Consider the following 21,254-nt stretch of genomic DNA (forward strand, 5'->3'; position numbering starts at 1 on the left):
AAACTCTGGGCCTCACGTGATCCTCCCACCTCAGCCTCCCAAAGCACTAGGACTATAGGCCATGAGCCACCATGAGCGGCCTACCTTCTCTTTTGAATGCCCAGCTTACCACCCACATCTCACCCTTCCCTGAACCCCAGATCTACCTCATTACCACAGGAGTGATGATTCTATATGGCTGTGACCCTATTCTCTGGTCAACACAGGGTTCCCTGCTCTGCAGCCAGAACTGTTCAGGGCTGTCCAGGGCTGGCTCCAAGCCCAAGCAGGCCAATGAGTTTTCTTTCCAGGATCTGACCTTGGGACTTTCACACAGGCCTCTTCCCACAACTTAATTATGAGATATAAAGAACGGACACAGTCACTGTTCACCAAAATTTGGCCTGGAGGAGGCAGAGATGCAGATGGAAGCAGAGGTGAGAAACAGAGAGGTCCTGGCGGCATCTGCATCCTTGGTTCCCGCTGCACTGTGGGCTCAGTGCATCCCTTGCTCCACATCCTAGCTCGGGCCTCCAGAACGCACCCTCGGATCATGGAGACAAAGCTCTCTTTCTGCTTAGTCTGAATTGGGTTTCTGTCACTTACAACCACAGTCCTATAGCACTTTCAAGTTTCACTGAATTTTGCTTTGAATATATTTAATACCTAGTGTGTGGTTTGAGGCAAACCAATTTATTTTGGCAAATAAAATCATACCAACAAAGAAGAATATTAGGATAGGCTGGCAAAATCAACCTTGTCACTCAAAATGTCACTAATAGGTATTCAATTTATTAAGACAAATAATGAAACATAACTTTACCACTTGCAAATTGAGAAATTTTAAATATATATTCTTAAATTAGGAGTATCTATAACAGTGTATTTATAAACAGATTATGTGTGTCTGTATAATTATACATGTATTTATAAACAGATCAGTGTGTATGTATACACACACACAGAGATCTGTTTATAAACACACACACATAACAGATATATAATAGATCGGTATATTTATAGCACATCAAAACGGTATTTAAAACAGATCTGCCTCTCATAGAGTTAAGACAATGACACATTCACATGAAAAGATCTAGGGTTTGGAAAAGACCAACAAAGTCTCTGTGGTCCAGGTAAGAGAAGGAAATTGGTTTTGTTCATTCTAACCTCCAAAAATCTTCAGATCTTCCTAGATAGTAATTCATGTATTTTCATTCCTTTCAAGAAGTTTTCTTTCGTCAATGTAAACACCTCCGATTACATCTTAAGTCTATTTCCTCTAGTCTGTCTGTTGTGGAGATGAGGAAAAGCTCATGGCGCTCCTGAATATGAGACCTGGGATTACCTGCCTCTTTCATTAAGCAATTTTCAAAAAGTTCCAGCACCAAGGAGGAGGTGTGGAAACACCTAGTTCTCCCTGTGGATGACGGACACCTCATCAGGATGGGGATAGACTGAGGACTTGGCTCCTAGAGCTCCACTTTTCCCAACTCCAAGTCTGGGGCCTCCTCTTCCCACCCATCTCCTCATCCCTCTCTCACCAACTACTAATTCTCTTGCCTACAGTTTGCCAGACTACATCCTATGGGCAAATCTGGCCACTGGCTGCTTTTGTAAACAAAGATTTATTGGAACAGAGCCAGGCCCATTAATTTTTGTGTTATCTATGGCTGTGGTTGTGCTGTGATGGAAGTTTGAGTCATTGACAGAAACCGTATGGCCTAAATACGTTGCCTAAAATACTTACTATCTTTTTTGCAGAAAAAGTTTGCTCACTCTTGTATCTGTCTTAGGAAGGCAGATTAATCCTACCAGGCCTTCCATCCCTGTTTAATTCAGATGTTACAAGAATCCCAGCCACCAGCTCCATTCCTCTCCAAAGATGGCCTAACCTGACCCAGAACCTTTGCCATCCCAGGCCCCCAAACCCCTCCATGGGGCTCTCCAGGAGTCATAATTTCTCACTAGCAAACATTAACCTCTCGCTGAATCTTCATCTTTTCATGCCAGCCAAATTCTGATTGTCCCCAAGGACCACACTTCCCTTGCAGCCCCCCTCAAGTATTTTTTCTCCTGCATAGGAACCACAGAACCAGGAGGTAGGGTCGGGGCCCTGTGCTCCTCCTGACCAATCCCAGACCCCCAATTCCCTCCTCCTTCCTGAAGTGGTCATCCCCTCTGAAGCACCTACCATCACATTACACCATGCCTCTGCCTCTTGGAAGACTCCTGGCTACCTCCCCTTCCCTTAGAGTGTTTATCATCCCCCAGAACCCAGCCTGCCCCACCATCTGCAGTGCAATGGCTCTCACTTTTTAAAACATTTCTAGCCCTCATCTCTCCACTGAATTCTAAACTCCCGCTAATCACCATCCCCAGCTGGATCTCTAACAAACATCCCCAAAACCAAACAACTCATCCAAATGTGAAGTCCTATTCTCCCCTGGCCTGCAGCCAGCTCCTGCTCACCCCTCCCTCTCTCAGCCAGTGGGACCACCATGTGCAGAGCAGCACCTCCATGCACAGAGTAGCTTGGGCCCAAACTCCCGAAGTCGACCTCGACTTCCCTCTCACCCTGCAGTCAAGTCTTCAGCAAATCTGTGGGTTCTTTATTCAAAACATGCCCCAAATCAGCCACTTCTCACCACCACTGCCTCTCTCTTCAAAGCCATCAGCATGATTCTGCAGATGGTAGCAAAGCCTCCTGGGAGATCTTGGCTTATCAGTTCCACACCTTGCAGCCCAGGGCATGCTATGCAGAACATCAATCTAATTATTTCACATCCCTGCCCAACTCCTCTGTAAGTCCTCACCTTGGCTAAGCTCCTGTCTGGTCTGCCCATGGCTAGTCAGTCAGGTTTCAGTCCCCACCTCACTTCCCAGTCTGTTACCTCAAGTCTCCGCTTAAATGCCACCTTAGCAGACAGGGCTCCCCTGACCAGATGACACCCACCACTCTAATCTCCTTCCCTAGCACTTGGTAGCACCTGACATGACAACTTACTTTGTTCATTTTTAACATTTTCTTTCTCCTTCCTAGAATGTAAGATAGGAGAGTAGGGATCTAGTCTGTGTGTCTATTTTTTCCCTAGTGTGTATCTTCTAGGACCTACACTTGTACCAGATAATTAGTGGGCAGGCCATAAATATTAAATAAATAAATGAATTCAATGAACCAACCAAGTCACCATTATTTATCTCATGGCAACTTCCCCTAACTGGAGAAAAAAAAAGAACTGCTTGGGTTAATTTCCAGATATCCCTAGAAATTCCCAATCCATTAGAATCTGTAAAGTCACAAGACGCTGGTTTCTAATACTTACTACCTACCCCCTTCCCCCTACAGACACAAGGAAGAAAAAAGGCTTCTCTGCTTTCTGTAGGCAGGTACTTTGGTCACCTGGGGACTTACTAAGAGGGCAAAGAAATATTAAACTATCAGGTGGAACCAAATCACTATACCTTGTCAGAATTGACTTTTAAAACACCAAAATTTTGATCTTTTAAAATTTTGATTCTCCACACTAGGTTGAAGCAACTCATTTTGAAAACATAATTTCTTTTTTAAATGGGTGATAACAAAAAAATATTAATGCTTATGTATAACACCAGTAGTGTATCTGGTTAGTTATAAAGTAGACTACTGTAAACTTTGTTAAAGCAACAAGTGGAAAATGTCTTGGAAAAAAATGAAGATAGTACTTTTTTTTTTTCCTTTTTCTGAGACAGGGTCTCACTCAGGGACTCAGACAGGGTCTGCACTCCAAGCTGGTGAGATCTCAGCTCAGGGCTCATTGCAGCCTGGACCTCTTGGGCTCAGTTGATCCTCCCACCTCAGCCTCCTGAGTAGTTGGGACTATAGGTAGGAGCCACCACACCAGCTAATTTTTTTTTTCTATTTTTTTTGTAGAGATGGGGTCTCCCTATGTTGCCCAGGCTGGTCTGGAACTCCTGGGCTCGAGAGATCCACCGATCGTGGCCTCCAAAGTGCTGGGATTATAGGTGAGTGCCACCGTGCCCGGCCTAATAATATAATTAACTCAGGTAAACCACTTTTAATTTCATGATCAACCTGCCTGAGAAAAGGGGTCAGCCTGGCAGTGCCCAGTAACAGATGAACAAAGAGGACTATATCTGAAAGACAACTTTCCTACAGACACAAGGAAGAAAACAGGCTTCTCTGCTTTCTGTAGGCAGGTACTTTGGTCACCAAGAACCCACCTTTGGGGGACGAGATGTGTCTCTCGAGGAAGACATTGCTTGTCCCTAAAGTTGGCTGGAGAATGAGACAAGAGGAATAGAGAAACGGAGATTGAGATTTCCTTGGACTTTTGTCTACAGTTTTACTTTTAAAAATAATTATCTGGCCTTTTGCTGCATTTTTATTCTTTCCTTTCACACAAAGAGCTTATCAACAGCTCTGACAACTCATTTTGTATTTTGTTTCTGGTTATCTTGTACTCATCTTATAGGCGGTAGTGGTGGTTTTCAGTTCACACATTTTTCTTACAAACAGCCTTGCGCTCTGAGAGACAGGAAGCGACTAGTACAGATGGAAAAAAAAAAAAATCAAGACCACCCTTACTTCTGCTGAGAACAGTTGTTTGGACGGCTAACCTGGTTATCAGAGAGTAAAAGCCACAGTACACAACCCGCATTTGTAACTTGGGAGGGACACTTTGTCTTCACTTTTCCAAGGCAAGTCAAAGTGGGCCCCAGGATTTCTAGGGGGGAGCACTGTTGTTTGCACCCACCTGTGGAGTCTGAGAGTTAGGACTGACAAAGTTTATTTAGTTAGATCCTTCTTAAGACAGGTTGCCTGATATATCCTTTTCCTTAATTACTGCTTTCTATTGTATGCATATTAAGTAGAACTCCAAGGCTTCCTTCAGCAAAAACTCTGCAAGACAAAAAAACAAAAACAGGATGCAAGCTGACTAGGCTGTCAACCTGGCTGACCCACGGGTGTTTTCTCTCATTGAAAAAAAAAGAATTGTTTACTTGTACAAAGTTTTTTCAAAGAAAGATGAAAAGCTGCTTTTTAAATGAGGCTTTATTGCTCTCTGGCCAAAGCAGAATAGGAAATGCAAGGCTTCGTAACTACTATTATTACTACTCTCATTATTTCATGGGCTCTAAGTCGCCTATTAAAAGTGTGTATGTGTGCCCACGTGCCATTTTTGGTACTATGGTACAGGGTAGGAGAACCAAATTCTAAGTCTTGTCAGATAATTCAACATCGTCTCTAAATACTGTGTGTGTGTGTGTATGTGCGCACACATGCGAGCGTGTTTTCAATCTTTGTCTTAAAGCACATGTGTTACTATTTTGTGAAAGGCTTTTGGGACAGAGGAGGCAGGGAAGCAGATAAGAAAGTGAAAGGACCGAGGTGGAGAAAAACAAGCTCTCTTGGGGTTTCACCACAGAGGCATCCCATCTCAAACACCATCGGAGAGTCACGGGATCTACACAACGTGGAAAACAATAACATAGGCCACAACAGTAACCCAATCTGCATTGAGCAACATGGAAAAACAAAGTGACGGGTGTGATAGGTGACATGGAACACCCTCCTCCCAATCAGCTATCACATCTTTGTTCCAAGTAACAAGGAAAAGGCCTCGGAAAGGTCACAGAAGATGGGATTGTGGGGACTTTCTTCACATCAGGTCCACTGAGGAAGTGGCATATTAAACCACAGTAAATGACCCAGTAAGAACAGGCTACTGGCAACAAGTACATGCAAGCGACCTTTTGGGATTTCACACAGCAAAATCTCCAGTGAGTTGCAGGAAAACTCACCATTAGCCCTGGAAGCAGAGAGCTGGGGAAAACAAAAGAAAAACAATGTGTGAAAAGAAACAAGATCTTCCAAAAAAAGAAGATAAAAAGAAAATATTGACAACATCTCAGCCAGTGGATCTCTACTTTTGTTATCTAAAGACCTTCCTGAATCCTTTCCTATATCTACCCATTCTTCAAGGCTGTTCAGACTTTATTTCCTTCCTCCTCAAAGCCTTCCTGGAATATTCAAGCCCTGACTTATCTTCCTTCCAGTCTCTGTCTTTTCAGAGTTAACACACAATTCAGTCTGTTTAAATATACAGTTTTCTCTCTTCTTTCCTGCAAAGGTTATATCTTAAAATCTACTAAGTAAAAAGAAAAAAAAAAAGTGCCAAATAATAAGTGAGAATATATACAGAAAATATTCAGACAACGAAAAAACTCAGTTAAGGGTGGTGTGGGGAGAGTTAATTCCTTAAGTTGGCTTAGTAGTTATTCTGTGAATCCTTTATTAGCTGACATTAAATAGCCCTCCGGTTATTACAGTATCGAAGAGGAAAAGTAATCTGAAGAATATTTCTTCCATGGGACAGCTTCTTTTCATTATTACTCTTCAATTTTTATGAGTGTCTTTGAAATCTTTAAACACTTGTTACAGATAATGAACATTCTGCGTTTTCCAAGTATTTTCCTCAGACTGGAAAACACTCTTCCTGTCATTTCATACTATCTCCGATTTTGCGGGAGGGGGCCTGAAACATGTGACCTTTTCTTATGCAGTTTATCTCCAGGAAGAACAGAAAACTGATTAACCACAATCAAACATTCAAAAAATTCTCTGGCTCTTGTGGTCTGAAACAGGCACATTTCCTTCACACGCTTCAAGGAAACAATTGAATGTAACTATTTAAAACATACTCCCAAGCTTAATGAGCAAGAAGCGGCTTTGCCAGACCACAATGTCTTTGAGAGATCAATTTGGCCAATGAAGACGAGAGAGGATACACATTCCTGAAACAGAAAGCAATTCAGAGATACTTGTGATCATCAGAACATAGCCCAAAGCCATACCATTTGCTTGAGGGCAGAAAGCACATTCTAGGACATCAATATCATACTTTCAAGAATTAACCCTCTGATTTCCCATAAAATACCAGTTTTTAGAGCCAGAAGGCACTAGTAAAAATAATTTACTAATCTGGGCACTGGAATATTTTCACTGAGAGTTGTAATTTGAGTTTAGTTATATGTCATCCAATTTATAAGAATAAAAATTTATCCAAAACTTCTTGCTATTGCATGCATTTAATGGATTATCTAGAAGGCTTTGCCAAATTCTAAATGTTCCATCATACATTTATTCACCAGTTATCAAGAACTTATGAATAATTTAACATGTTCCTGTATTCCACAATCAGATGGGTCTATGATGTCTGTTTCTTTCACCTTTGACTATAGATTTTCCAGCTCCCAAAAAGTTTCTTAATTGTTTTAAGTTCACACTTTTAAAATATTAACTTGGCTGTCAAATGAATCATATTCCATATAAAAGGGCTGAGTGAGTTACTGTTGAACTTGAGAAAAACCCCTGAGCCGAAACACGTGTCAAATGGCCGTTTCTTTTCCACCTAAGTGCCATGTTGCACCCGGCACAGTGCAAGGGGCCAAGAGCAGGATAAGACAACATGCTCCCTGTCCTTCAGGAGTTAATAAAGTAACTAGCAGGTGACATTGCAGACACAAGGAAGGAAGAAGTCTGAAAGCATTAGCAAACGCAGGCTCATGGTTGACCTGAACATCCTGACTTAGCTCACCTCCAAGGCAGGGCATGCTCCCTCAGGTGCACGACCAGGAATGGGGTGGACAGCTACATAACGGGACAGATTTACTCGGTAAGAGGGATGGCCTACCCACATCAGCCTCCTCACTAAATTACACAGCACACGCAGGTGGAAGGACCTGCCCCAGGAAAAATACTTTATAAGTAGATTCATTCTTCAGCAAACGACAGCACCAGTATTTCCTTTATGGTTATTCATATCAATCACCCTCCTGCCCCACCAGGTCACAAAAGGTCCCCTGTATCCCTGCAAGAGAATGGCAGGAACACCCAGAGTTCATGGTTCTATCTGCCTTCCTCATTAGTCCATCAACTCCTTGGTGACAGGGACTGTGTATCTCCCCAGAACCCTTCCATGGGATTTGGCTCAAACATTTGGCCAATAAAACTAAGTGTGTGTCCAAAAATCTTCTAGGCTATTCCAGATTCACAAGTGGCCTCCCTTGTGGGCCACTCCCTTAGGGACTTCCCAGGTGACCCGGCTCTGATCTATCAGAGGTATTTACAAGCAAGTATGAAGGTTTTATAGTCATATCACTTACTCTTTAGACTCAGTTCTTTTTTTCTGAGACTAGGTCTCACTTTGTCACCCAGACTGGAGTATATAGTGGCATGGCCACAGCTCACAGCAACCTCGACTTCCCGGGCTCAAGGTATCCTCCAGCCTCAGCCTTCAGAGTAGCTAGGACTACAGGGGCACACCACCACATCCAGCTAATTTTTGTAGAGATGGGGTTTTGCCATGTTGCCCAGGCTGCCTCAGTTTTCATAACTATAAAATGGAAACAGGAGTATCTGCCCTATGTAGTTCACCATGAAATATCAGAGCACTCTACATAGCACTCTATAAACAAGAGGACATATTTGGGCTCAATTTTACTGTGATATTGTAAACAAGCTGGACTTCTGGCTTCAATATATAGTCTCATTTAGGTGTCATTCATGGTATAGCAAGACAGTTAATGTTCTCAACAGAGAAACTCATTCTTTACTTTAAACTAACTTCTGCAGGCACAGCCTAGCTGCTAGCAGAATGGGATACTTGAATCAACTTCTAAACTTTCTAGAAATGGTCTATTTCCAAACATAAAAAGATTCCTTCCTAAACTAGATGGCGAGTTTCTTCTTTTTGGAAATCTACTGTTTTTGTGTTTTTTTTTCCCCCCTATCTTTCACTGGCTGGCTGTTCCTGCTCTAGCCTGCTTCTACATATCCAAGAGGTCTGGCTTGAGCTACTTCAGGCCACAGCCTCTCTCAAGCCTACCTGGTTCACCACCCAGCTTTAAATCTCATCTGGAGGTGACAGTTCCCAGATTTGTAGCTCTAGCTCCTACCCACCCTCTGAGCTCCAGACTTCTACAACTAATGGCTTTCTTAACATCTCCACTTAGAGGGCTAAAAGGGCAGTCTTACCACAAAGTTAATTATGCCAGAAAACCATGCTCTGAGTCTGGGTGAGTGGATCTCTATCTAGTTTCTCTCCACCTCCTAAGCCCCAACAGCTATCTGGACTCACTAAGTCTGTCCACCAAGCAGACCCTTAACTGGTCTCCTGCCTTTCACTCTGTCCCTCCTCCAAGACTTTCTCCAAATTGCGGCAGCTGTGATTGTTTCAAAGCACTCATCTGCCACTATTCCCAGCCTCAAAAGATGACTTGCAATTATTCTTAGGAAAAATCCTTTTGGTGACCTCAAAGCCCTACCTACCCACCCTGTCCCCAACTCTATGCCCTGTGGCCTTTCACTCCGATCACCCTGGTCTTTGCTCTGTTCTCCCAGCAAGCCTGGGGCCTCCTACACGGCTCCCCTGTCTGGAATTCTCTCACTCCCTCACTCTGCTTCTCCTGGCCAGCTCTCAGCTTAGATGCATCTTCCTCCAGGAGACTTCCTAGGCGTCCACCCCACCTCCAGTTTAGACTCTGTCCCCTTATTATTTACTTCTAAGCATTGTGGACCTTTTAGCCTCATGCAGTTGTCATCATTGGTATTTGTATGATATATCTGACATCTGTCTCCCCGACAGTGGAACCGGTGAGAGCAGGGCCATAACTACTGAGGTCTGTGTTGTGGTTGCAGGGTGCCAAGGGCAGATGCATGGGCCACCGCTCACTGCTTGTACGACTTCCTGCACTGCTTTGGGGAACAAAAATTAATTTCTCAGATTTCCTTGCTACTAGTGATCTGGATATAAAATCATGATTCCCCACCTGCTAGCACTATCCAGAGCTGCTTTTTCAGCATTTGCAGAGACTGAGCCACTATTAATACTCACTAGTACATGCCTTGCTATCTAAATCAGCTCCTGTAGATTCTGTATTATTTAACTGAACCCTATAACTGATACAGTGCTTAATTTGTGTTGAATAACCACTAAAAGTCATGAAATAACTGACAAACTGCACACTGTTTTTTTTTTCTTGAGACAGACTCTTGCTCTGTCACCCAGACTGGAGTGCAGTGGCATGGTCTTGGCTCACTGCAACCTCCGCCTTCTAGGTTCAAGCCAAGTGATTCTCCTGCCTCAGTCTCCTGAGTAGCTGGGACTACAGGTGCACACCACCATGCCTTTTTTTTTTGTATTTTTAGTAGAGATGGGGTTTCACCATGTTGCCCAGGCTGGTCTTGAACTCCTGACCTCAAGTGATCCACCTGCCTCAGCCTCCCAAAGTGCAGGGATTACAAGTGTGCGCCACCATGTCAGGCCTCCATTTTTAACTATCCACTTTAGCAACTGTCTGATAATAAACCACTGAACTGTGACATTTTGAGAGACATCTCCGTCTGCAAAGCAATGTCTTCATAGGAATCAACACTGTAGTTATAATAAATCTGAGACATAACTGAAGTCAAAGTTTAAGTACCTGTAATTATCTAGCATATTATTTCACGGGCTGAAAGTATATTTGCTTTTAAAATACGCAAATGTGTATTAAAACCAAACATTTAAAGTCTGTCACTGTGTGATAAATTCATCTTGCAACTCAGGTTACATAAACATATAAGTTTAAAAATGATATGTTCTCAATGAAAAATACACAATGAATTCCCAATTGAAAACTCTGCTCCTTGTTCTGGTTCAATGCTGCTTGAAATGTTTATGAGGGGTCCGTCACGGTGGCTCGCACCTATAAGCCCAGAACTTTGGGAGACTGAGACTTAAGGATCTCTCAAGCCCAGTAGTTCGAGACCAGGCTGAGCAACACAATGAGACCCCCATATCTACAAAACCACAAAAATAAGCGGGGAGTGGTGGTACACAGCTTCAGTCTCAGCTATGCAGGGGGCTGAGGTGGGAGGATGGCTCGAGCCCAGAAGTTTGAGGTTGCAGTGAGCTGTGATGGTGCCAGTGCACTCTAGTCTGGGCAACAGAATGTCTCAAAAAAAAAGAAAGAAGTGTTTGAGAAAGGATCATCCCTGGGGGTATGAATCATACTGTATGTGAAGTTAAGGGCCACTCCACCAAAGACAACTCTAAGAAGAAAGATAGTTTCAAAGCATAAAGAAGAATATACGGAAAGGGGAAAACTCCTCCCCTCTTGCCTCAGGAGGCAGTACGTGGGAGGTAAGGAAATGAAGGAAGTCAGTGCATGACAGCCAAGCCAGGCCACTTCCTTCCTTCTCCTCCGCCTCTTTCTACCCAGCGTCACACTGCAGGATCCCCTAAGACACTGGGCCACTTACTCTAAAACTTCAACATCCCTTTGTCTTCGTGACAGTTTCACTGGGGAAAGTGAACTGTCAGCAACAAAAGGTTCACCTTCCACCCATCTTAATCTTTCTCTTAATGATTCAATTCAGCAGATGCATGCTGGGAAGGCCGGGGAAGCAAACAGAAGAAAGGAGGTAGGCCCTGGTGCTTTGGGATTTCCATAATTGCTCAGTCCATCCCACACGCCTAAAGTTAGTAGAGATTTGGGATTGGGCACGGTGGCTCACCCCTGTAATCCCAGCACTTCGGAAGGCTGAGGTGGGTAGATCACTTGAGGCCAGGAGTTCGAGACCAGCCTGGCCGACATGGCGAAATCCTGTCTCTACTGTAATCCCAGCTACTTGGAGGCTGAGGCAGGACAATCGCTGGAATCCAGAAGACGGAGGTTGCAGTGAGCCGAGAATGCACCACTGCACTCCAGCCTGGGCGACAGAGTGAGACTCCATCTCAAAATAAATAAATAAACAAACAAAGTTAGTGGAGATTTGGGAAAGGTCTGTATTCTGAACAACTGGCAATCTGCAGATCAGTGTTAATGCCGAGAGAAAACAGCTGCTGTCTCTGAAGTGCCCGAGCGTTTTATAAACAGTGGTTTTTTGGTGAGTGCTGCAGTGTCTCTCCTCGCTACGGGGCTTAGATTTAATAAATGGACAAAAGGAAACCCTGCAGTGAGCGGTTCTGGAATGGAAATGACTTTGCTGGCCACAGATGCCCAAGGCCATTAATATCTCCAACTTAATTTTGAAAAACAGACGTTTCCGTAAAATTTTTGGGAAAACTTAATCTCAATTTTTAAAAACGCTACGAAAATGTTCAAGGTTGAATTATTTTATTTCCTTAAGGTCGGCTGGACACTCACTCAGATTAAACTCCCCCCTAGCAGAAATATCCACTATTAAGGAAATGGAAAACACGGCTCTCACTTTCCAAGAATTTACCACGTGTGGAGAAAAAAAAAAAGACGTGTAAAAATGGATACTTAGAATGGGCAAATGACCCAAATCTTAAGTACACAAAGCTAAAAATCGGAGAATCTTACTAACAACGACATCTGTGAAAGGCACTCTTCCTGTGGACTAAGATTTCAGGATCAAAAGGGCAACAGGAGGGAAAGGGGTTAACAAGACCGAACAGTGCTAGTGAAGCTGTCTCTGAGAAACAATGTCTTCAGAGCCAGGAGAGTCTGACAGTGACTCACGGGGAGTCAAGTGTGCATTCCCAAGGAAGGGTCTGGTCCGGCTGCTGGCCATGGTGGGGAAGCCCTGCAAGCTGGAGTTGGGAGACTGGGGTTGTGTAATTCTGGGCAGTTAACACCTCTGAGCCCTCCCCTCACACATTTTAATAGGGATGACGGTGTCATCCAGCTAAATCACAAGGCAGCAAATGAGATGTGTGAGACTGCTTTGAAACCTATGAAAGGTTTTACCTGTGAAAGTTCAAATTAAAGCAAATCAAAGAAGACTATGGCAAAAGTGGGCCTGGGGCTTTACTCAAGGAAAAAGCAGGGGGCAGAAATGAGCGGACTGAAAAAATGGTGCACCAGGAGGATGGCTCACAACTGTAATCCCTACCTTAGAAGGCGAAGGAGGGAGGACCACTTGGGGCCAGGAGTCTGAGACCAGCCTGCGCAACAAAGCGAGACTCTGTCTCTAAAAAATAAAATTTTAAATTTAAAAACAAAAATGTAAAAAGGAAATGGTGCCTCAAGAGGGGGGACACAGGACATACACAAAGTAAACTGACAGAAGCCCTGGGATACCACCAGGTGGAAAAATAACAATTTGACTCAACTGAAACACTTTGCAAAATACCATCTCTAAGGCAGAGGTCTGAAGATTATTAAGAAAAGCTGAAGCTCTTAGCCCAGTGTAACAGGCACTGATCCCTGTCTATGCAGCCGTGCATAAGATGAGATCTTCAGAGCTGGAGCCCTCGGCAGGAGGTGGAGGTCTGTTTGTGACTGCTGCCCTGCCTTCCAGAACCATGGTAATTTATGTTTCTTCTCTGCACAAGCCTGACGCCCCATGTTTCAAATGCTGTCTCTTGATTTAGCCAGTTCACAGCTGTGCGGTCTTTTTCATTTGTCTTAAAATTACAGGTAAGTATAAAGAACAGAGACAACCACATATCTTTTTGATGTATTTCCTTCTAGGCTTTTGTGTTCTAAGTTGTTTGCAGATGGCTGAACTCATCCTGTAAACAATTCTGCAGCTCAGCTTTTCTCATTTAAAAATTCTTCCAAATATTTTAATCACTAGGTGTTCAACAACTATTTATTAAAATGTAAATATGACTGGATGGCTAGAAAACATTCCGACGTGCATCTGTACCATAATTCGCTTGCTTATTTACTTATTGACTGCTGCTGAAGCATACCCTGGCTTTTTAGTACATCTGTGATTTGTGCAAGAATGGAGTTTCTGGGTTCCTATATCAGCTTTAAGAGCTGGGTGTGTTGTGTAGTGTTGCATCGTTCCACTGGAGGGGTGCAAAGCGCTGGAGTGGGCATCAATTCTGACTCCAGGCATTCCCCCATTAGCATCCCAGGGGGAATCAAACCAAGACTCCACCATCCCTTAAGGGGAAAGTTCCTATCGATCTGCTCTATGAAGCATTAATGCCTCAAAGACCCCAGACCTTGCTGCCATCCTCCTCTCAACGCCTGTGGCACATTTAATGAAATAATACAGAATTACTCCTAAGTGTTTCATCTCATGTTGTTTCCTCGTGGATGAGTTCTGTCTCCATGTGAGGGACACTGGCTGTTCCCGCTCCTCTGCATCTACTCGGCTCCTTCTGGTTAGGGTCCTGTGTCCCCACCTGGGGCACCGGCCCCTCTCAAATTCCCAGTCCAGCTCCAGAAGTGGGAGAGGGGAACTGTGCCTAAAAAATAAGCACTTCCCATTCCCCTGGACATGGCAACTGCTTCAGGGACAGACATATGACCCAATTTGGGGCAGGGACAGTCAGGCCTAAGACTTTCATTCCACTGTTAAGGGAAGAGACACTGTCTTGCTGGACGCAGTGGTGAACACGGGTAAGGCTGGAGCTGCCGAGACCATCTTGCTGCTACAAGGGTGCAAACAAAGGTATGGTGACTCACACCTGTAATCCCGGCACTTTGGGAGGCTGAGGCGGGTGGATCACCTGAGGTCAGGAGTTCGAGGCCAACATGGCAAAACCCCATCTCTACTAAAAGTAAAAAAATTTGCTGGGTGTGGTGGCGGGTACCTATAATCCCAGCTACTCAGGAGGCTGAGGCAGGAGAATAGCTTAAACCCAGGAGGCAGAGGTTGCAGTGAGCAGAGATCGTGCCACTGCACTCCAGCCTGGGTAATAAGAGCCAGACTCCAACTCAAAAAAAAAAAGCAAAAGTGAAAGAGCCAGGCCATATGAGACTCTAGGTAGAACTACACCTGGATTTTTTTATACTTGAAGTTCTCTTTCTAATCATGTCAGTTTGAGTTATTTTATGTCACTTTCAAAACTGACTTTCAAAATAGAGTCCTAAATGATTCGCCAATTAGATTCTAAACTCCCTGAGCTTGAAGAAGCCTCTCCCGGTTCCCAACAGGGCCAAGAGCAGTGTTCAGTACTTAATGTACACTTTGGCTCTAGGGCCATATTTTATTTTGCTCTGTATCTGCTCCAACATCTAATAATGTGATTGACACATCAAACATCTGTGTCTTACTTTGTAGAACTCAGGCCTCCAATTGGAACAAAACATTCTCAGAAGTACCAACCGCCCCCGACAGCTGGTGAAGACAACTCTGTTGGCAATGCAGTACTTCTTCCTCCCTCTGCAATGGGATGCCTCCACCTCCAGACATCCACAGGAGACAGCTGGGAATAACCTCAAAGCACTTAAGACGATGAATGATGTTTTAGGAACAAAGCACCAGTCTTCCATCAGCCCTTATCAAAAGGGACTCCATATTCAAGGGACTAATATTTGTCTTTTAAAGGAACTTCAATTTTATTTTTGACTGTTGTGGGTCAGTAACAAGTCTTCCTAGAGAATTTCGGATTTTTCTCTTCACCTGAAGGATCTCCAAAAGGATGCCTTTCAACTCCCTATTCCAAAGCACAGACAGACTGCTTTGACAAGAAAAAAAATAGGCTAAAACCAATTTAGATTCTACAATGGTAAATCAAAGAGTCTTTAGCCTTGATATAAATGTCTTCTAAAAGAACATACTTCACCAAATAAAACAAAGACTTGATGTCACAGCTTGAATTTTGGAAATATGTCCTTATCCATGTGACTACTTGGAAAGGCGGGAAGTATAGCTGGCCTGCCCACTTGAAAAACTAAAACCCATTTTGCCCAGGCATGGAATAAGAGACAGTAGTTAAGAACATTGTTATTAAACACCCCATCAATTTTTAATATGGGTGCCATTGCTAAATTTCAAATCTAGTAGTTCTTTTTCTGGATATAAACTAATGCTATTGTGAAATAATTTTTTAGCTGGACGCAGAAAGTAGGACCTATTTTTTTCAGGCTCGAAACCCTACTGAGATCACCACTACAGAAATATGTGGCGCCAGAAGTACAGACAGGAAAAGAAACGTGTAATTTTTTTCTAAGCAATCAGCTATGAATAAAATGCAAAAATACTTTACTCACCCCACACGGAAAATGTTTCCTAAAAACTTCCTTTGTTGATCTTCTCAGAATTAGACATTTGAAGGTTTGCTCTACTTTGAATATGTGGCATCAAAATGTCATACAATACAAATCATTTTGGAAAAATACCGTTGATTAGAAAATGTTAACAGTTACAAAAGGAGAGTAAAAGTGTTGAATATGACATAAACTGAAACGGAAGAAATACTTGGAGAACAAGCAAAGTTATTACCGGAAAGAATTGAAATACTTTGCAAAATACCACCATCTCTAACACTTGAGGTACATGTATTGGTGGAGAAAGGGACCACGGTATATTAATGTTTCATATACCTGTAACAATCTGAGAACTTAAAATACTACCTGCTAAACTGATACAAATAAATTAAGAAGTAAAGCAGCAAGGATAATAGGCCTAACTACCAAACATACAAAATACAGGGTGACAGTGAATTCAAGAACTGCAGTCAGAAGCTATTCTATACCTGCTTTTTAAAAAAAATGTAAAGCTTCTTAGACTAGATCTTTATCAAATCTCTATTTCACCAGTCTACTGGGATCATATGGTTGTTATGTAGCAAAAGATCCCATAGGAATGAGAATGAGAACATCTCTCCAGCAGTTATCCTAAGCCCAGGAATGTCACAGGCATTTTACATATATGATCTCAAAAAGTCTGCAGAGCAATTCCACTGGTGGATATGAATTTTTGTCTCCATTTTATAGAAGAAAAAACTGAGTTTAGAAAAGTTACATAACTCACCTGAGGTCACAAGGTCATATTTAATTCCATGACTATCAGATGACAAAGCCTGGAGCTTTTCACATCTGATAACGGCTCCATAGGTTCCTAAGCAAATCTCCAGACCCCTTGGGGCAGCTCAAAGCTGCGGAATGTACCCCCACCAGAATCCAAGAAACTTGGGTCTGCCTTGGCTACGAGGCTGGGACTGGTAACCCTGGTTTGTCAAACCACCACCCCTCTGGCCTCAGGTCCCTCTGCCCAACGTGAAGAGGCTGGACTGAATGAGCCCTGGTTCCTTCTGGCTAACATTTGGATTCCATAGGAAAAAACTAGCTTTACCCAGTCTTCAGTGATTTTTTTCTTTTCCTAAGCACATACCACTACATGTCTTTTTGGCCACAAAAGGATTCAAGCACCATGAGAACTACAGACAAAAGGCTTTGATTTGGCCGGGCGCAGTGGCTCATGCTTGTAATCCCAACACTTTGGGAGACCAAGGTGGGTGGATCACCTGAGCAGGAGTTTGAGACCAGCCTGGCCAATATGGCGAAACCCCGTCTCTACTAAAAATACAAAAACATTAGCAGGGCATGGTGGCAGGCCCTGTAATGCCATCTACTCTGGAGGCTGAGTCAGGAGACTTGCTTGAACCGGGGAGGTGGAAGTTGCTGTGAGCCAAGATTGCGCCACTGCACTCCAACCTGGGCGACAGAGCAAGACTCCATCCCCTGGGATCCACCCCTGCCCCCTCCCCACCAAAAAACAAACAAACAAACAAACAAAACAAAACAAAAAAACGCTTTGATTTAATAGCCTAAAGGGCAGGTCTATTAGTGATCTCTTCCTAGGGCTGTTTTCAGACTGAGGCAGGGCTGGGTACCTTTAATTTAGCTTAAACGTCATTTATCACTTGTCTTGCAAAGCAGAGCTCTGGGTTCCTCCTAGCTGCAAGGTACAGACATTGTGTCCTTAACCTCCCCCACACACTTTGATGATTGTTTCCAGGACTTTCTGCCTTGCTAGATAGATGTGAGCCTCTGGCAGACATGGAAACCGTCTCATTTGCCCCTATATCCCCAGCACCTACTCCTTGCTACCGTGCCTGAAGCATCAGTGTTTATAAATGCTTACTGAGTCTGGACACGGTTGCTCACACCTGTAATCCTAGCACTTTGGGAGACCGAGGTGTGCGGGTTGCGTGAGCTCAGGAGTTCGAGACCAGCCTGGGCAACATGGTCAAACTCCATTTCTACTAAAAAATAAAAAATCAGCCGGGTGTGGCAGCGTGCACCTGTAATCCCAGCTACTTGGGAGGCTGAGGCAGGAGAACTGCTTGAACCCAGGAGGCAGAGGTTGCAGTGAGCTGAGATCGTGCCACTGCACTCCAGCCTGGGTGACAGAGACTCCATCTCAAAAAAATAAAAAATAAATAAACGCTTACTGAATCTTGAATTTTTTTTTTTTTTCTGAAAGGCAGGCAGGAAAGGAGATGCAAGAATCTAGGTGATCCATGTGCTTTATAACTCACAGGATTCCGTTAAACAAATACCAAGCACAGCCCTATCTCACTTTGCACAAAAGATGAGATGTGTTCCTGAAAGGTAAGAGAGATTTACACCTTGATTCAGCTTGCTAATATTTTCCAAGAACCTAACCTTAACTTCAAATATAGCCTTTCCTTACATTTTTCTTTAATAATCTGTACAGCCTCCTAACTCATGACATCAACAATTAAATATATTGTACTTCTAGAACGCAAGAAAATGTACAGTACTTTAAAGCAAAAAAAAAGTGTCTATGAAACTACAATGGTGGATACCTGTCATTAAACATTTGTCAAAACCCGCAGCACATATAACACCAAGAGCAAACCCTAAGGTCACTTACAGGCTTGGTGATAACGACATGTCAATGTAGGTTCATCAGTTGTAACAAACAAGCCACTCTGGTGTGGGACAACAGGAGGGCGGCTGTGTGTGTGTGTGGGGACAGGGAGTTCATACAGAACCTCTCCGTATTTTCCACTCAGTTTTGCTGTGAAATTAAAATGGTTCTAAAAATAAAGCTGATTTTTAAAAAGTGAACACCCCTTCAGTTAATCCACATTGTTAAAGAGTCAAATGTTTCAACTTAGACCATGTATTCATCTTTGCAGTTGCAAAGCACAACGTGACAAAAATCACTTAACTCCAAGTGCCTAAAAATTGATCAGATGGAGTTTTCCCGTGAAAGCAACATTTATCCTCCAAATTCATCTTGTTTTCAATTCAGATTTGGATATACTAGTCTATACCTACCTGTGAGGATGCTTTTTTTTTTTTTTTTTTTTAAAGAGATTAAGTCTTGTTCTGTCGCTTGGGCTGGAGTGCAGTAGCACAGTCATAGCTCACTGTAGCCTCAAACTCCTGGGCTCAAGCAATCCTCCTGCCTCAGTCTTCTGGGTAGTTGGACTACAGGCACGCGCCACTGTGCCAGGTTAAGTTTAAAAAAAATTTTTTTTGTAGAGACACTGTCTCACTTTGTTGCCCAGGCTGGTCTCAAATTCCTGGCCTCAAATGATTCTCCTGCCTCAGCCTCCTCAAGTGCTGGGATTACAGGTGTGAGTCACTCACTGGCCTTAAATAGGAGAACATTTTTAAGTTAAACTAAGCTCCTTGAGGACAAGGGACTTGCTCTTCATTGCTCTTTATTCCCCTGATACCTGGTATGTATGAGTACCCAATTATTGTTTGGATGAATTAATCAGTAAATGAATATATTATTTTCACAGTTTCTGAGCCAAAAGTTACAAACACTGGATGCAAATTCTAGGATGAAGGACCAGAGAGAAGAGGCTGAAAATTAGAAAACAAGTCTCAGTAGGGAAAGCAAAGACAAACACTGTGAAACATGAGGAACAAGACTGTGACATGAAAGGAATTCTGTAAAATTTAGTTGGATACCAAAATGGATCTCACAATTTGTGAAATTAAAATTTCTTAACAGTCAAAACAACACCCTTGATCATTTATTATAAATCCAACTCTGAGAAATTGGGTGCAAGGAATGAATGACACGAAGAAAACAAAAATGTACCCACCATTTATACTGCAGGAAGCAGAAGGGGAAAAGCTGCCTTTATTTTTGATAGAGGATTTTGCATCACTTATTATTTGCCAGATTCTGTACACTCCTATTCCACTTCATTTTCATTTTTACAAATGTCAATTGTTTAATCTATGCATCCCCATTCTTCCACCAGACTGCATTCTTCCATCACTTACACCTATCTTCCCACACTCCAACTCCTTTTCCCTTATCCCAAATATAATTCAAAGAATCAAGAAACTTTCGTAAGATTACAAGAGTTTTCTCTCAGGTTTGGGTGTAACATTTCAGAGAGATTTTGCTGAATGCTGAAGATTTCTGAAATGTTGTGCTGTGAGGTTTCCAAAGGACAACATCAAAATTTGGTATTTATGCGTACGCCAAATAGATTTGATTAAAAACATTTTGCACATAATTAAGGGTTCTTGCCTTCAGTGTTCAGCTTTGCCCTTTAATATGCAGGGTACATCACTGTTTATCTGGGAGAAAAAAGATACTCTTCAGCTAGCTTAAAAGCTTATTTGCTGAGTCAAGTAATAGAAAAGAAAACTTTAGCCCAATGACCGCCTGAATGGTTGAAAAAACTCACGGGCACTCACCTGAAAATGGAGAAATCATACCAGCACAGTTTATTTAGAGACACCACAGGGCGAGGAATTCAAGCTCCCCCGCCGCAATGGTGAAGACACCCAAAGACTATGATACAAATTGTCCCTTCCCACAAAATCTGACCACCTGGCCAAGCTAGGGGAAAGTTAGAAAACTCGAACTCAAACTCTCTAAGCCTGGGCTGAGAGAGATAAGCACACATCTACATGGGGTAACGCAGCAGTGCAGCCCCCACGCAGCTCTGCAATATCTGGCCTATGTTGCCCCAGGGTGAGGAGAGAGGGGAGGCAATTAATGAATCAAAAAATCTGGAATTAGATGCACATTCTTTTGGGTTCTGCCACTCCTAGTGACAGTATGGTGACCTCTGGTACATCAGTCATTTGAGCTTGGTGTCAGCAGTAAATTGAGAGGATCCTGACAATTCCAGCTGTATTTAAATTCTTGGCTTTCCACTTAACCAGCTGTGTGATCTCAAAGGTCACGTCTCTGAGACTATTTCTTTTTCTGCATGAAGGACTCTTTGTTGTGACTGTAACATAGGAAGAGGTATCTGATATATATTTGTTAAGGTGGTAAATCAAGGCTTAGTTGAAATAATGTAAGCGAAGAATGGGCACACAATTAGAGCCTAATAAATGTTCACTACCTTGGTCCTCCTCTTCCTCTCTAACTTTGGAGAAATCTTTTGGGTATAATTTCCATATGGTTGGTTGGTTGGCTTTTTCTTAATAAATGAACAAGGCCAATTCAACTTTTTTTCTAATTATAAAAGTAACACATGTTCATTGTAGAAAGAACAAATTATATATTATATTTGTAAACTGAGAAATGTATGTAGGTAGTGTATTTCATTAACAGTTTA

The 21,254-nt window shown here is 42.8% G+C and overlaps 1 protein-coding gene and 1 long non-coding RNA gene across 5 annotated transcripts in view; one reads left to right on the plus strand and one right to left on the minus strand.

Moving 5' to 3' along the window:
• PIP4K2A (phosphatidylinositol-5-phosphate 4-kinase type 2 alpha) overlaps positions 1-21,254 on the minus strand; it is a 184,832-nt gene that overhangs the window by 111,253 nt on the left and 52,325 nt on the right. The window lies entirely within an intron of this gene.
• Positions 11,674-21,249, plus strand: LOC117082558. Of its 2 annotated transcripts, XR_004436672.1 has the most exons (4): positions 11,674-13,413; positions 15,017-17,191; positions 18,171-18,294; positions 19,464-21,249. It is a non-coding gene; the product is annotated as an uncharacterized LOC117082558 (long non-coding RNA). The 2 variants fall into 2 exon arrangements; XR_004436671.1 differs by lacking the exon at positions 19,464-21,249 and having other exon boundaries at positions 18,171-19,022.

This window comes from Trachypithecus francoisi, unplaced genomic scaffold (genome assembly GCF_009764315.1).
Source record: "Trachypithecus francoisi isolate TF-2019V2 unplaced genomic scaffold, Tfra_2.0 Lachesis_group9, whole genome shotgun sequence".
Classification (NCBI taxonomy): Eukaryota; Metazoa; Chordata; class Mammalia; order Primates; family Cercopithecidae; genus Trachypithecus; species Trachypithecus francoisi.